Source organism: Rhinopithecus bieti, unplaced genomic scaffold (assembly GCF_001698545.2).
Source record: "Rhinopithecus bieti isolate Rb0 unplaced genomic scaffold, ASM169854v2 scaffold_9876, whole genome shotgun sequence".
Classification (NCBI taxonomy): domain Eukaryota; kingdom Metazoa; phylum Chordata; class Mammalia; order Primates; family Cercopithecidae; genus Rhinopithecus; species Rhinopithecus bieti.
The window spans coordinates 772944-788405 of record NW_016806295.1 but is presented as its reverse complement, the minus strand read 5'-3'; the positions used below and the strand labels follow the sequence as shown (position 1 = coordinate 788405).

At 42.5% G+C, this 15462-nt stretch overlaps 1 protein-coding gene across 1 annotated transcript in view; it reads left to right on the top strand.

Annotated features, from left to right (window-relative positions):
* OTUD7A (OTU deubiquitinase 7A) overlaps nt 1-15462 on the top strand; it is a 185362-nt gene that overhangs the window by 19598 nt on the left and 150302 nt on the right. The window contains exon 2 of the mRNA XM_017875400.1: nt 15078-15172. The gene's annotated coding sequence lies outside the window, so the exon portion shown is untranslated. The remainder of the gene's footprint in view (nt 1-15077; nt 15173-15462) is intronic.

Here is a 15462-nt window from a genome sequence, read left to right as displayed (position 1 = left end):
CAAACCTGACAAAAACAAGCAATGGGGAAATGATTCTCTACTTGATAAACAGTGTTGCGAAAACTGGCTAGCCATATGCAGAAAACTGAAACTGGACCCCTTCCTTACACCTTATACAGAAATTAACTAAAGATGGATTAAAGATTTAAATGTAAAACCCAAAACTATAAAAACCCTAGAAGAAAATCTAGGCAATGCCATTTAGGACGGAGGCATGGGCAAAGATTTCATGACAAAAACATCAAAAGCAATTGCAATAAAAGCAAAGATTGGGATCTAATTAAATTAAAGAGCTTCTGTAAAGCAAAAGAAACTATTATCAGAGTGAACAGACAACCTACAAAATGGGAGAAGATTTTTATAATCCATGCATCTGATGAAGGTGTAATATCCAGAATCTACAAGGAACAAATTTACAAGAAGGAAACAAACAACCCCATTAAAAAGTGGGCAAAGGACATGAATAGACACTTCTCAAAGGAAGACATTTAGGTGGCCAAAAACATATGAAATAGAGCTCAACATCGCTGATCATTACAGAAATGCAAAGCAAAACCACAATGAGATACCATCTCATGCTAGTCAGAATGACAGTTATTAAAAAGTCAAGAAACAACAGATGCTGGCGAGGCTGTAGAGAAATAGGAATGCATTTACACTGTTGGTAGGAATGTAAATTAGATCAGCCGTTGTGGAAAACAGTGTAGCGATTCCTCAAAGACCTAGAACCAGAAATACCATTTGACCCAGCAATCCCATTACTATATACACCCAAAGGAATATAAATCATTCTGTTATAAAGATACATGCATGTGTGTGTTCATTTCAGCAGTATTCACAATAGCAAAGACATGGAATCAACCCACATGCCCATCAGTGATAGACTGGATAAAGAAAATATGGGATCTTCGTGGCAGACGGGAAGCAGGACTAGATTGCAGCTCTGACTCAGATGGACATAGCAGCATTCCAAAGCTTGCATCGTATTTCTAGCTCCAGATCTACTACAAGAACAAGCCAGCAATCCTGAGAGGACCCACAGACCCTCTGAAGGAAGCAGACTACTCCTGCAGGACCCAGGAGACATCCCAAATACTGTGAGTGCCCCACCTATGGAAGTGGAAAAGGGAGATCCTGCTCTCCCAAACACACACCCCCAATGGAGAAACTGAAGGTCTGTTTGCAGAAGTATCCAACCTTAACTGGAGCTGAGTCAGTTTAGAGAACTGAGTGAAATATAGGGGTAGATGAAGCAGTGGGAAAGGCCCTAGGAGCTCCCTGGGTCCCCAAGCAGGCCATTCCTACCTGGCACTACAGGGATCCTTCCGGAGGGAAGCCAGAGGATGGGGGGGAAAACACCACAGGGAAAAGGGAGTCTCCAGCTGAACTTTGTAACAATTTGAACCGGGCGAGAAGCCCCTTTGCCAGAAGTCAGGGGAGGGTGCAAAATCTCCACAGGCGGGAAGTAGAACCAAGCCCTTTTCTTTTCCAGCTGGGAAGCAGGTAACCTGGGGCAGGTTCTCAGCTCTGCTTGCCCACTGCCTGGAAACAGACTTGGGACTGTTAGGGGAGGCACAGTTGGAGTGAGACCAGCCCTTCGGATTGCATGGGGGCTGGGTGAGGCCTGTGACTGCAGGCTTTCCCTCACTTCCCTGACAGCCTGCATGACTCAGCAGAGACAGTCATAATCCTCATAGGTTCACAACTCCACTGACCTGGGAACCTCACCCTCATCCCCCACTGCAGCCGCAGCATGACGCACCCAAGGACAGTCTGAACTAAGACACACCCAACCCTACCCCACCTGATGGGCCTTCCCTATCTACCCTGGTAGCTGAAGACAAATAGCATATAATATTGGGAGTTCTAGGGCCCCACCCACCACTGGTTCTTGTCCATACTACCACAGCTGATGCTCCCTGGAAAGTGCCACCTCCTGGCAGGTGGCCAACCAGCACAAAAAATAGAATATTAAACCACCAAAGCTAAGAACCCTTGCAGAGTCCATTTGACCCCACCACCAGCTCCAGGAGAACGGGTGCTAGTATCCACAGCTGAGAGACCCATAGACAGTTTGCATCACAGCTGAGAGACCCAAAGATGGTTTACATCCTGTGCATTGTCCTGTGCAGACAATAGCCAGTACCAGTCTGGAGCCAGGTAGACTTGCTGGATGGCTAGACCCAGAAAAGAGACCACAATCACTGCAGTTCAGCTCACAGGAAACCACAACCATAGGAAAAGCAGGAGAGTGCTACATCAAGGGAACACACCGTGAGACAAAAGAATCTGAACACCAGCCTTCAGCCCTAGATCTTCCCTCTGGCAGAGCCTACCCAAATGAGAAGAAACCAAAAAACCAACCCTGGTAATATGACAAAACAAGGCTCTTTAGTACTCCCCAAAAAATCACACTAGTTCACCATCAATGGATCCAAACCAAGAAGAAATCCCTGATTTACCTAAAAAATAATTCAGGAGGTTAGTTATTAAGCTAATCAGGGAGGCACCAGAGAAAGGCAAAGCCCAATGCAAGGAAATCCAAAAAACGATACAAGAAGTGAAGGGAGAAATATTCAAGGAAATAGACAGCATAAAGAAAAAACTATCAAAACTTCAGGAAACATTGGACACGCTTATAGAAATGCAAAATGCTCTGGAAAGTCTCAGCAGTAGAATTGAACAAGTAGAAGAAAGAAATTGAGAGCTCGAAGACAAGGTCTTTGAATTAACCCAATCCAACAAAGACAAAGAAAAAAGAATAAGAAAATATGAACAAAGCCTCCAAGAAGGCTTGGACTATGCTAAACAACCAAACTTAAGAATAATCGGTGTTCCTGAGGAATAAGATATTTCTAAAAGCTTGGAAAAACATATTTGTGGGGAATAATCGAGGAAAACTTCCCTGGCCTTGCTAGAGACCTAAACATTCAAATACAAGAAGCACAAAGAACACCTGAGAAATTCATCTCAAAAAGATCATCACCTAGGCACATTGTCATCAGATTATCTAAAGTTCAGACGAAGGAAAGAATCTCAAGAGCTGTGAGACAGAAGCACCAGGTAACCTATAAAGAAAACCTGTCAGACTAACAGCAGATTTCTCAGCAGAAACCCTACAAGCTAGAAGGGATTGGGGCCCTATCTTCAGTATCCTCAAACGAAACCGTTTTCAGCTAAGAATTTTGTATGCAGCAAAACTAGGCGTCATAAATGATAGAAAGATACAGTTTTTCAGAAAATGCAGAGACAATTTGCCACTATCAAGCCACCACTAGAAGAACTGCTAAAAGGAGCTCTAAATCTTGAAACAAATCCTAGAAACATATCAAAACAAAACCTCTGTAAAGCATAAATCACACAGGATGTATAAAACAAAATACAAGTTAAAAGCAAAAACAAAAAACCAAGGTACACAGGCAACAAATAGAACAATGAATGCAATGGTACCTCACATCTCAATAATAACATTGAATGTAAATGGCCTAAGTGCTCCACTTAAAATATGCAGAACTGCAAAATAAATAAGAACTCACCAATGAACTATCTGCTGTCTTCAGGAGACTTACCTAACACATAAGGACTCACATAAAGTAAAGGTGTTGAAAAAGGCATTTCATGCAAATGGACACCAAAAGCAAGCAGCAGTAGCTATTCTTAGACAAAACAAACTTTAAAGCAACAGCAGTTAAAAGAGACACAGAGGGACCGTTATATAATGGTAAAAGGCCTTATCCAACAGGAAAATATCACAATCCTAAACATATATGCACCTAACACTGGAGCTCCCAAATTTATGTAACAATTACTAACAGACATAAGAAATGAGATAGATGGCAACGCAATAATAGTGGGGGACTTCAATATTTCACTGACAGCACTAGACAGCTCATCAAGACAGAAAGTCGGAGAAACAATGGATTTAAATTGTACCTTGGAACAAATGGACTTAACAGATATATACAGAACATTTCATCCAACAACCACGGAATACACATTCTATACAACAGCACATGGAAGTTTCTCCAAGATAGTCCATATGATAGGCCACAAAACAAGTCTCAATAAATTTAAGAAAATTAAAGTATATCAGGCACTCTCTCAGACCACAGTGGAATCAAACTGGAAATCAATTCCGAAAGGAACCTTGAAAACCATGCAAATACATGGAAATTAAATAACCTGCTCCTGAATGATCATTGGGTCAAAAATGGAATCACGATGGAAATTTAAAAATCGTTCAAACTCAATGACAATAGTGGCACAACCAATCTAACCTCTGGGACACAGCAAAGGGGATACTAATAGGAAAGTTCATAGCCCTAAACACCTATCAAAAAGAGTGAAAGGGCACAAACTGACATTCTAAAGTCACACCTCAAGGAACTAGAGAAACAAGAACAAAGCAAACCCAAACCCAGCAGAAGAAAGGAAACAACCAAGATCAGAGTGGAACTAAGTGAAATTGAAACAACAAAAATAAAAATAGAAAAGATAAATGAAGCAAAAGCTGGTTCTTTGAAAAGATAAATAAAATTGATAGACCACTAGCAAGATTAACCAAGAAAAGAAGAGAGAAAATCTAAATGACCTCATTAAGAAACAAACAGGAGATATTACATGACAGAAATACAAACAATGTGACACCACAGAAATGCAAAGGATTATTCAAGGCTACTGTGAACACCTTTACACACATAAACTAGAAAACCTAGAAGACATGGATAAATTCCTGGAAAAATACAATCCTCCTAGCTTAAATCAGGAGGAATTAGATACCCTGAACAGACTAATAACAAGCAGTGTGATTGAAATCTTAATTTAAAAATTACCAGCAAAAGAAGTCCAAGACCAGATGGATTCACAGCAGAATTCGACACTATTCCACAAGACAGAGAAAGAGGAAAGCCTCTCTAATTCATTCTATGAAGCCAGCCTCACCCTAATACCAAAACCGGGAAAGGACATAACCAAAAAAGAAAACTACGGACTGATATCCTTGCTGAACATAGATGCTAAAATCCTTAACAAAATACTGGCTAACAGAATCCAGCAACATATCAAAAATATAATCCACCATGATCAAGTGGGTTTCGTACCAGGGATGAAGGGATGATTTAACATATGCAAGTCAATAAATGGAGCATACCACATAAACAGAATTTAGAACAAAAATAACGTGATCATCTCAATAGATGCATAAAAAGCATTCAACAAAATCCAGCATCGCTTTATGACTAAAACTCTCAGCAAAATCGGCATACAAGGGACATACCTCAATGTAATGAAAGCCATCTGTGACAAACCCACAGCCAACGTAATACTGAATGGGAAAAGTTGAAAGCATTCCCTCTGAGAACTGGAACAAGACAAGGATGCCCACTCTCAACACTCCTCTTCAACATAGTACTTTAAGTCCTAGCCAGAGCAATAAGAAAAGAGAAATAAAGGGCATCCAAATTGGTGAAGAGGAAGTCTAACTGTCACTGTTTGCTGACAGTATGACTGATTGTTTACCTTGAAAACCCTAAAGACTCCTCCAGAAAGCTCCTAGAACTGATGGAAGAATTCAGCGAAGTTTCTGGATACACGATTAATGTACACAAATTGGTAACTCTTCTATACACCAGGAAAGACGAAGCAGAGAATCAAATCAATAACGCAACCTTTTTTATAACAGCTGCAAAAATAAAATAAAACACTTGGGAATATACCTAACCAAGGAGACGAAAGACCTCTACAAGGAAAACTACAGAACACTGGTGAAAGAAATCATAGATGACACAAACAAGTGGAAACACATCCCATGCTCATGGATGTGTAAAATCAATGTTGTGAAAATGATCATACTGCCAAAAGCAATCTACATATTCAATACAATCCCCATCAAAATACTACCATCATTCTTCACAGAAATAGAAACAACAATTATAAAATTTATATGGAACCAAAAAAGAGCCTGCATAGCCAAAGCAAGACTAAGCAAAAAGAACAAATCTAGAGCATCATGCTACCTGATTTCAAACTATACTATAAGGCCATAGTCACCAAAACAGCTTGGTACTGGTATAAAAATGGGCACATAGAGTAATGGAAAACAATAGACAACCCAGAAATACACCCAAATACTTAACAGCCAACTGATCTTCAACAAAGCAAACAAAAGCATAAAGTGGGGAAAAGACACCCTTTTGAACAAACGATGCTGGGATAATTGGCTAGCCACATGTAGGAGAATGAAATGGGATCCTCATCTCTCATCTTATACAAAAATCAACTCAAGAGGGATTAATGACTTATATCTAAGACCTGAAACTATAAAAGTTCTGGAAGATAACATTGGAAAACCACTTGTAGACATTGGCTTAGGCAAGGATTTCATGAGCAAGGACCCAAAAGCAAATGCAATAAAAACAAAGATAAATACCTGGGACTTAATTAAACTGAAGAGTTTTTGCATGGCAAAAGGAACAGCCAGCAGAGTAAACAGACAACCCGCAGAGAGGGAGAAAATCTTCACAATCTATACATTTGACAAAGGACTAGTATCCAGAATCTGCAACAAACTCAAAACAAATCAGTAAGAAAAAAAAATCCCATCAAAAAGTGGGCTAAGGATATGAATAGACAGTTCTCAAACGAAGATGTACAAATGGCCAACAAACATGGGAAAAAATGCTCAACATCTCTAATGATCAGGGAAATGCAAATCAAAACCACAATGTGATACCAGCTTACTTCTGCAAGAATGGCCATAATAAAAAAAATCAACAAACAGTAGATGTTGGCGTGGATGTGGTCAACAGGGAACACTTCTACACTGCTGGTGGGAATGTAAACTAGTGCAGCTACTATGAAAAACATTGTGGGGATTCCTTAAAGAACTAAAAATAGAACTACCATTTGATCCAGCAATCCCACTACTTGATAATCTACCCAGAGGAAAAGAAATCATTATACGAAAAAGATACTTGCACATGTGTGTTTGTAGCAGCACAATTCACAATTGCAGAATCATGGAACCAACCCAAATGCCATCAATCAATGAGTGGATAAAGAAACTGTAGTATATTTATACAATGGAATACTAGTCAGCCATAAAAAGAAATGAATTAACATCATTTGCAGTGACCTGGATGATATTGGAGACTATTTTTCTAAGTGAAGTAACTCAGGAATGGAAAACCAAACATCATATGTTCTCACTGATATGTGGGAGCTAAGCTATGAGGATGCAAAGGCGTAAGAATGATACAATGGACTTTGGGGATTTGGGGAGAAGGATGGGATGGGGGCAAAGGATAAAAGACTACAAACAGGGTTCTGTGTATACTGCTCAGGTGATGGGTGCACCAAAATCTCACAGATTGCCACTGAAGAACTTACTCGTGTAACCAAACACCACCTGTACCCCAATAACTTATGGAAAATTTTTTTTTAAGTTTAAAGAAAATGTGCATATACACCATGGAATACTATGCAGCCATAAAAAGGAATGAGATCATGTCCTTTGCAGGGACATAGTTGGAACTGAAAGCCATTATCCTCAGCAAACTAACACAGGAACAGAAAACCAAACACCACATGTTCTCACTTATAAGTGAGAGCTGAACAATGAGAACACGTGGACACAGGGAGGGGAACAACACACACTGGGGCCTGTTGGGGGGATGGGGGGATGGTGAGCATCAGGATAAATAATGCATGCAGGACTTAATACCTAGGTGATGGGTTGATAGGTGCAACAAACCACCATGGCACACCTTTACCTATGTAACAAACCTGCACATCCTGCATATGTATCCTGGAACTTTAAATTTTTAAAAACTTGTGTGTGTGTGTGTGTGTGTGTGTGTATGTGTGTGTGTGTGTTTAGCCCAAGACCCAACACTCAGCATCTTTTTCAGTGTGGAAACACCAAAGTTGTTCCCACTGAAGTTAGGAGCAAAGCAAAGATGCCCATAACTTGTCATAATATGTAATATTATGTTGAATGCATTAATCAAGGAAATCAGACAGGATTGGAAGATAGAGAGGTACTCCATCTCAAAAAAAAAAAGTTAACACAAACTATATTTGCATTTGATATGATTGTGTATCTGGAATACTAAAAAAAATTATAGAAAATTGCTATAAATTGTAAGAATTTAGTAAAATAGCAAGATATAAATTTAGCACAGAGAAATCAATAGCTTTGATTCAAACAGGAGAAATGGAAAGAGTAACTGTGTAATATGCTGTCATTCCTGATTTTATTAAGAACTAGGATTTGGCGAGGGAAGGAGGTTCATCTGTCAGAGAGATTAGGTTAAGTAAAAACTCTGAAGTCTTCTATTTGAATTGGAAATATTAGAATGAACTCAAAATTTAGTCTTTATTAAAACAAACATATTTCTTAGCTCTCCAAGAAGTCCTGTAAACGATGACTAAACCACTAGTTATGGGTACACCAAGCACCCAGATTGTGGTCTTGAAAAACCATTCTCAATAAAGAAGACTCATAGTTCTTTGGAGAAATGTTGAATTCTAGATCCGGAACAGTAAATGTAGAAAAGGGACCTGAAACATTTTGTCACCGAAGATACATAGAAAAGACTCTGTCAGCTATGCTAGTGTCAAGGGAACTTGATTCAGAACTTAAGCATCAATAAAGACAACAACTGCTCTATATTGGACAGATCAAAATGCATAAAATATGTTTAAATCGAGGAATGCAAAATATTTTTTAAAAAAGAAGTAACAAATTGATCCCATTGAAGGAAGCTAGTGAACCAACTTGTCCAAGTAAAATGATGAATTAAAAGGTCATAAATAAAGCATCCATCTTGCCTTTTCTATTAGATGTCTACCACTGGGTGACCAAATAGTAGATTAGTAGAAGTTTCCCTTTAAGAATTCCAGCTAATAAAGAATGAATGAAAGAATTGTACTGCCAGTATATGCAACCCCTCTTGAATTGCTGGGTCTAGGCAATGATCATCAGTGGCTGCTACCATCACAGGCAGAGACAGATACTCAGTGCCTACTGATGGAAGAAGACAGCACCAAAATGTGCCCCAAATGGAACCTGAATCTGATTGAGCCTTATATCCCAGTGCTGATTTACATGAAATAGAGAGGACAGAGGAGCACGTGACATGGCACCAGAGGAGCAATCAGTAAAAGCCAGATGATAGCAAACTCTAGAGAAAAATATATACATCAGATTTTTCAACAAACAGAGGAAAAAAGACGGAGGCAAAATCTGTAGATTAAAAAAGACGTATCAACCAATTACAGTAAGAGATCTTACTTGAATTCTGATTCAAGTAAGATGAACAACAAACTGAAAAACTAAATATGTGAACTTACAACATTTGATATAATTGGAAATTTGCACACTGGAAATTTGCACAATGGATATTGTTCATTCTTAAATGAAGAATTATTGTTAATTTTGAGGTGGGATTATGGTACTGGGGTTATGTTGTAAAGGGTCTTTGAGAGAGAGAGATGGAAGTAGTTGTGGATGAAATAATGTGTTACCTGGAATTTGCTTCCAAATGATGTGAGCAGGGGAAGGGTTGGAGATAGAGAAGGAGCATGGTTGGCTAAGAGTTGATCATTGTCGTGCCTGAGGGATGGGTGCATTGGCTTTAATATACTTTTCTGTCTACTTTTATGCATATTTAAATATTTATTGGAAAAATATTTTTAAAATATATACCATTACTTAATTCTGTGTTCTCCTTGTTAGCCTAAAAATCTAAGCTCAAGAGTAGACAGACTGGGATGTTGAGGTGCCATTCACAATTTCTAGTGCCCCACTTTCTCCTGTCATTTAAACTACTGTTTAACTCGTATTAAGAACCATTGAAGAATTTGATATGTCATTGATGAGTATATCATTTCAATGCCTGTAGGACAAAAATCCAGTAGATCCTACACTTACTGCTAATCCCAAAGGTATACATTTTCGTAGAGACTTTACTTCCATCTTTCCATGCTAGGAGAAAATTATGAAAAAGTACAATTGAGTGAGTGTCAACTAAGGAAATGTTTTGCTTCCAGTCATGCATCTATGCACGTATTTTATTTTAAAGGCACCAGATGCTCTGAGAGCCGGCACAAGGCCCAGTCATGGCCCCTGAACAGAAGGCATGTCTCCCTCCCATTGAGCCCATTGGGTGTCCAGCCCAGGGCACCCACTGGACAAGTGAAATGGGCTCAGTGCCCACACGTGTGCCTTCTCCGAGCCCCAGGTGCAAGTGGTGGGCCCCAACACTGCCCACTGTTGCTGCTGGGACCTTCCTCGGTTCCCACTAGACAATGCGTTTGAGAGTATCAGCTTCACCAAGGGGAAAACTAAAGAGTGAAATGATCCTGCAACAACGCGAAGAACTTCAGTGTGCCCCACAGACTTTCCCAGAGCCTCTTCTGTTTGATTTTCACACAGCCCGATCTGTCACTGTCTGGCCAAACCTCTCTTCTTACTCCTCAGTAAGAAGCACCTCCCGTCTCCTCACCCAGGGCTTTTTACGTTGAATTTCCTGGAGAAATTGCTTCATCACAGTCCAAATTGCTCTTAGACTCATCTTTATCTCTAGCTTGCATTGTGGAGGTTATGTAAGTAATATACGTGGCCAAGCTTTGGAAATGATGATGTGCTCTATGCATTGGAATGTTTGGCAGAGCCAAACTTCCCAGAACTCATGCCCCCGCACTGAAAGACACTGGGCTTTCTTACCTTTCATCTGAACCATGAAAATGCTCTGGAAGATGTGTTTCCCTAATGTGGCATCCACTGAAGCCTTTGTCCCCTAGTGCGCCACACTTGCCCAAGGTCACAATGGCATCTGGCAAAGGATGAGCCACACATGCAGGCTCCTAGAGTGTTGACATCTGAGTTGAGACGGCCAATTCATTTCACCAGGGAAGCCCAGGCATCTGATCTCCTCACCAGGGTGGGCTTACTCGCCAGGCCAGACAGGATGAATGCATGCCTAACCTTTTTTCATGTTTAACCATTCACCCGCTTAACAGGGATGTATAAATGTATGGGTAGTCAAGGGCGGATTCTCAGTACCAGAACAGTACATTTGCCTATTGTTTTAATCTATGTCAATGGTAATAATAGTAATAGTGCGTGTTCTTTCAGTATCATCTCATCTCACTGTATCCTTACTGCAATTCTAAAGAGGCAGAGTTGTTCTCCCCCTCATTGCTCAGATGTGACAACCAAGGCTTCAATAAGTGAAGTGGCCTTTCCAGGGTTGCAGGGGCTTTGCACCGAGCCAGGCCATCAGCTCCCAAGCCTGCGCTCGACCCCAGATCTGTTCATCCACCCCTCTGTTCCCTTATCCCTGTGTTCAGTGTGCTGTATCATCAAACAGACCTGATGAAAGCAAGCTCCTGCTCCCCACTCATTTGCATGCCCCTGCCCGTGGCCCTCGCTGGCCCTCTCTGAAGTCAATCTCTCTGGCTGTGATGGGTGTTCACTCGGCTGCCTCCGAACCACCTGCCTCCCAGGCAGCAGCTCTGAGCTCATGCCAAGGCCCGGCAACCCTGTGGAGCCAGGGGCAAAGGAGGAATAGTCATGCTGACCTTGCCTTCATTTAAAAGGCTGATATTTTGTTCATCAAGGATATTTTTGCACTAATTTTTATTTTTACAAATATAGCACTAAAATGTTGTTTATGTTGATTCCTGAGTGTTTTTGCATCCCCTTAGATTCTGCAGCAGTGGCAGGTGCCGCCTCGCCTCACCTTAGTTTTGGCCCTGGTGTGTGCCAGGCACTGTGACCAGGAGGATAGAAAGGAGGATGAAGTAGATCCCAGCTCTCAGGCAGCTGGCCCTCTGTTGAGAGAGATTTTAAAGGCATTCACTACCCTGTTCGCTGCCCTGGGAGTGAAGAGTAACCTCCAGGCATTCATTCACCCATAGTCTTCCTGTACCTGTCCCCAGGGTTCAGACCACAAGCCTCTGCCACCATCTCCCAGTGTTCATTCTCCATCTACCCATTTTATTGCCTTCCAGTGTCCGATTATCACATCTACAGACAAATATAATACAGCAATGTTTTATTTGAGCTTCATTGAAACAGAAGTTTGTTTATTTATTTATTTATTGGAGATGGAATTTCACTCTTGTTGTCCAGGCTGTGGAGTACAGTGGCACGATCTCGGCTCACTGTAACCTCTGCCTCTCGGGTTCAAGCGATTCTCCTACCTCAGCCTCCCAAGTAGCTGAGATTACAGGCACCTGCCACCACACCTGGCTTTTTTTTTTTTTTTGTATTATTAGTAGAGACAGGGTTTTACCATGTTGGCCAGGCTGCCCTCAAACTCCAGACCTCAGGTGATCCACCAGCCTCGGCCTCCCAAAGTGCTGGGATTACAGGTGTAAGCCACCATACCTGGCCAAAACAGAAGTTAATGAAAAATGGATCCTGAGGCAGTTTGGGTCTTTATCCTGCTACACCTCTGTCTTGCAATTTTGCTCTCTCTGGTTGGACCAGTTCCTCCACTAAGTGTCTTCCAAATCCAGCAGTTGGTCTTTGAGACCTGTGTGTGTGTGTCTGTCTCTTTCTGCTTACTGGGGAGCTCCTGGGGAGGCTCAGGGGGCTCATAGTTCCCACACAGTCCCTGCAGTCATGGCCGGAACAGATTAGCAGCTCCGTGAAGGTTGCTTAAGTGAGAAATGAACACTGCAACCTCAGATACAGGAAGGAAGATGGAATTGAAGGCAGGAGCCCCCGCCAGTTTAACCCTCTGTGATTCCAAGCCAAGGCACTAGAGGTAGGCCCCTTATTCCTGCCTTCAGCAAGCTGGTGGCAGCAGTTTTCTTGCTCAGTGGAGACTTGGGAAGGCAAGGGTAGTCTCGGTCCCTGTTGAGAGTTCATTCACTGGCTCATAATTAATGTTTGTTGAGCATGTACTATGGGCCAGTACATTTGTGCATGAATTCCTTAAAATTTCATAATAACTGTGAGATACTCTTATTATTCTAATTGTATTGATGAGGAAACTGAGGCACGGAGAGGTGATATAACATGCCTAAGGTCACACAAAGTGGTGGAACCATTTTGGCCCCAGGGACTGATTCCAGGGCCAACCCTCTTCCCCACATGGCACTGCCCCTCCTAAGGCAAAGTCACCAGGCATTGACGGGACACATTACTTTCCCCAGGGTGGCTGATGAGACCTTCAGAGACGTTCTGTCTAAGGGCTAGGATGCATGGAGGAGAGCAGAAATGCAGGGCCAGGGCACGGCCACCCAGAGCCTCAGGCTGTTCGAAGCGGCTGAGTGAGTGCTTTAGACCACACAGGGTAGGTTGAGAGGTACTGTGCATGCTTGGGAGGATGACCCAGGTAACTGGGGGCCAGTGTCCCCACCAGCCCAGCCCCTCCCATATCATCATGGGACATGAATGTGAGGATGTGATGATGGTGGCAGTGTGAGGTTTAACAAATACATCTGGAAGGCCAGGCACGGTGGTTCCCACCTGTAATCCCAGCACCCTGGGAGGCCAAGGTGGGCAGATCACGAGGTCAAGAGATCAAAACCATTCTGGCTAACATGGTGAAACCCTGTCTCTACGAAAGATACAAAAAAAAAAAAAAAAAAAAAAAATTAGCCAGGCATGATGGTACATGCCTGTAGTCCCAGCTACTCAGGAGGCTGAGACTGGAGAATGGCATGAACCTGGGAGGCAGAGCTTGCAGTGAGCCGAGATCATGCCACTGCACTCCAGCCTGGGCAACAGAGTGAGACTCCATCTCAAAAAAAAGAAGAAGGAGAAGGAGAAGGAGAAGAAATAAATCTGGAAGCAAGATAAACACGGTAGCTTCTTACCACACAAAACATTCATTTTAAGTCCACACTTAAATCTATGTTTGCATTAAGGACATGATACAGAGGAGGAGATATGGACGTAATTTTAACTGCCATGCTGGTGAAAGCTCATGAAGTTCACAGTACAGCAACCTGGCATAAGTATAAATGGGCTGAGATTATACCATTCACTGCCGCCGAAAGGTGGGGCAACCCAAGTGTCCATAGATGAATCAACTGATACGTAAAATGTGATCTATACATACAGTGGAATATTAGTCTACCTTAAAAAGGAAGAAGATTCTGACACATGCTGACAGCATGCAGCAACCTTGAGGACAGTATGCTAAGAAGAATAAACGAGCCACAAAGGACAAATCCTATATGATCCCATTCACATAAGGTACCCAGAGTAGTCAGATTCACAGAGACAGAAAGTAGAATGGTGCTGGCCGGGGCCTGTGGGGAGAGAGGAATGCAGAGTTAGTATTTTGTGTGTACAGAGTTTCAGTTTGGGAAGATGAGAAAGTTCTGGAGTTGGTTGGAGGTGATGGTTGCTCAACAGTGTAAAGGTACTTAATGCCACTGAATCTTACACTTAAAAATGGTTAAAATGGTAATTCATATTATGTATATTTCACCACATAACTGAGATTGAATGTACAGGTGTGGTATGTGCTAATAAAGTTTGAAACAGCTCTGTAGGCTGGGCGTGGTGGCTTACGTCTGTAATCCCAGCACTTTAGGAGGCCGAGGCGGGTAGATCACAAGGTCGGGGGATCGAGACCATCCTGGCTAACACGGTGAAACCCCGTCTCTACTAAAGATACTAAAAACTAGCCGGGCGTGGTGACAGGCGCCTGTAGTCCCAGCTACTCGGGAGGCTGAGGCTGGAGAATGGCATGAACCCGGGAGGCGGAGCTTGCAGTGAGCCCAGATCGCGCCACTGCACTCCAGCCCCTGCAACAGAGCAAGACTCCGTCTCAAAAAAGAAAAAAACAGCCCTGTGCTGTGCAAGTGATCCTCACTGAAATAGAAGTGCTTGCTAAAACGAGGGAAGCTGAGACAGCCCCCGGCCAGGCCCAGGCATGGGAGATGGTGGTAAGCTGGCGAGCGAGGACCTGTAGGGCCCAGGAAGACAGAGTACATGCCTCAGGCACTTGGCCAAGGCCAAGATCCAGCCTCCTGTGACAAAAAGCCAAGGCTTCTGCCTCAGTCTGAGGGTAAAGAGATCACATGCTCTTGTTCTCTGATCTGTCCCCTAGGTGGCAGTGACAAAAGAAGAGACTCTCCAGGCCGAAGCCCCGGTGCATGGAGAGAAGGAAGAAATCGATTTCCTAATTGGTACCATATACATCAGGTCAAATAATTTTCTTATTTTCTAGCTGCATCAACTAAAAGTTATAGGAGCTGTGTGCAAGATGGGGTGGTCACAATGAATGTCCCTGAGGGTACCGACCTCCCTGCCTGAGACCCTTAGTCCTCAGGGTCTTGCACGTTAAGTGAGCTCATTTCCTGCATTCCTACAGAAAAACAGGAGTGCTTAGAGAGGTGAAGCCCATGTCACAGCTGGACAAGGGCAGGGCCAGGGTCACATCAGGCTATGTGCCTGGCTCTAAAGCATGGGCCACTGACACAGGACCTACCCCA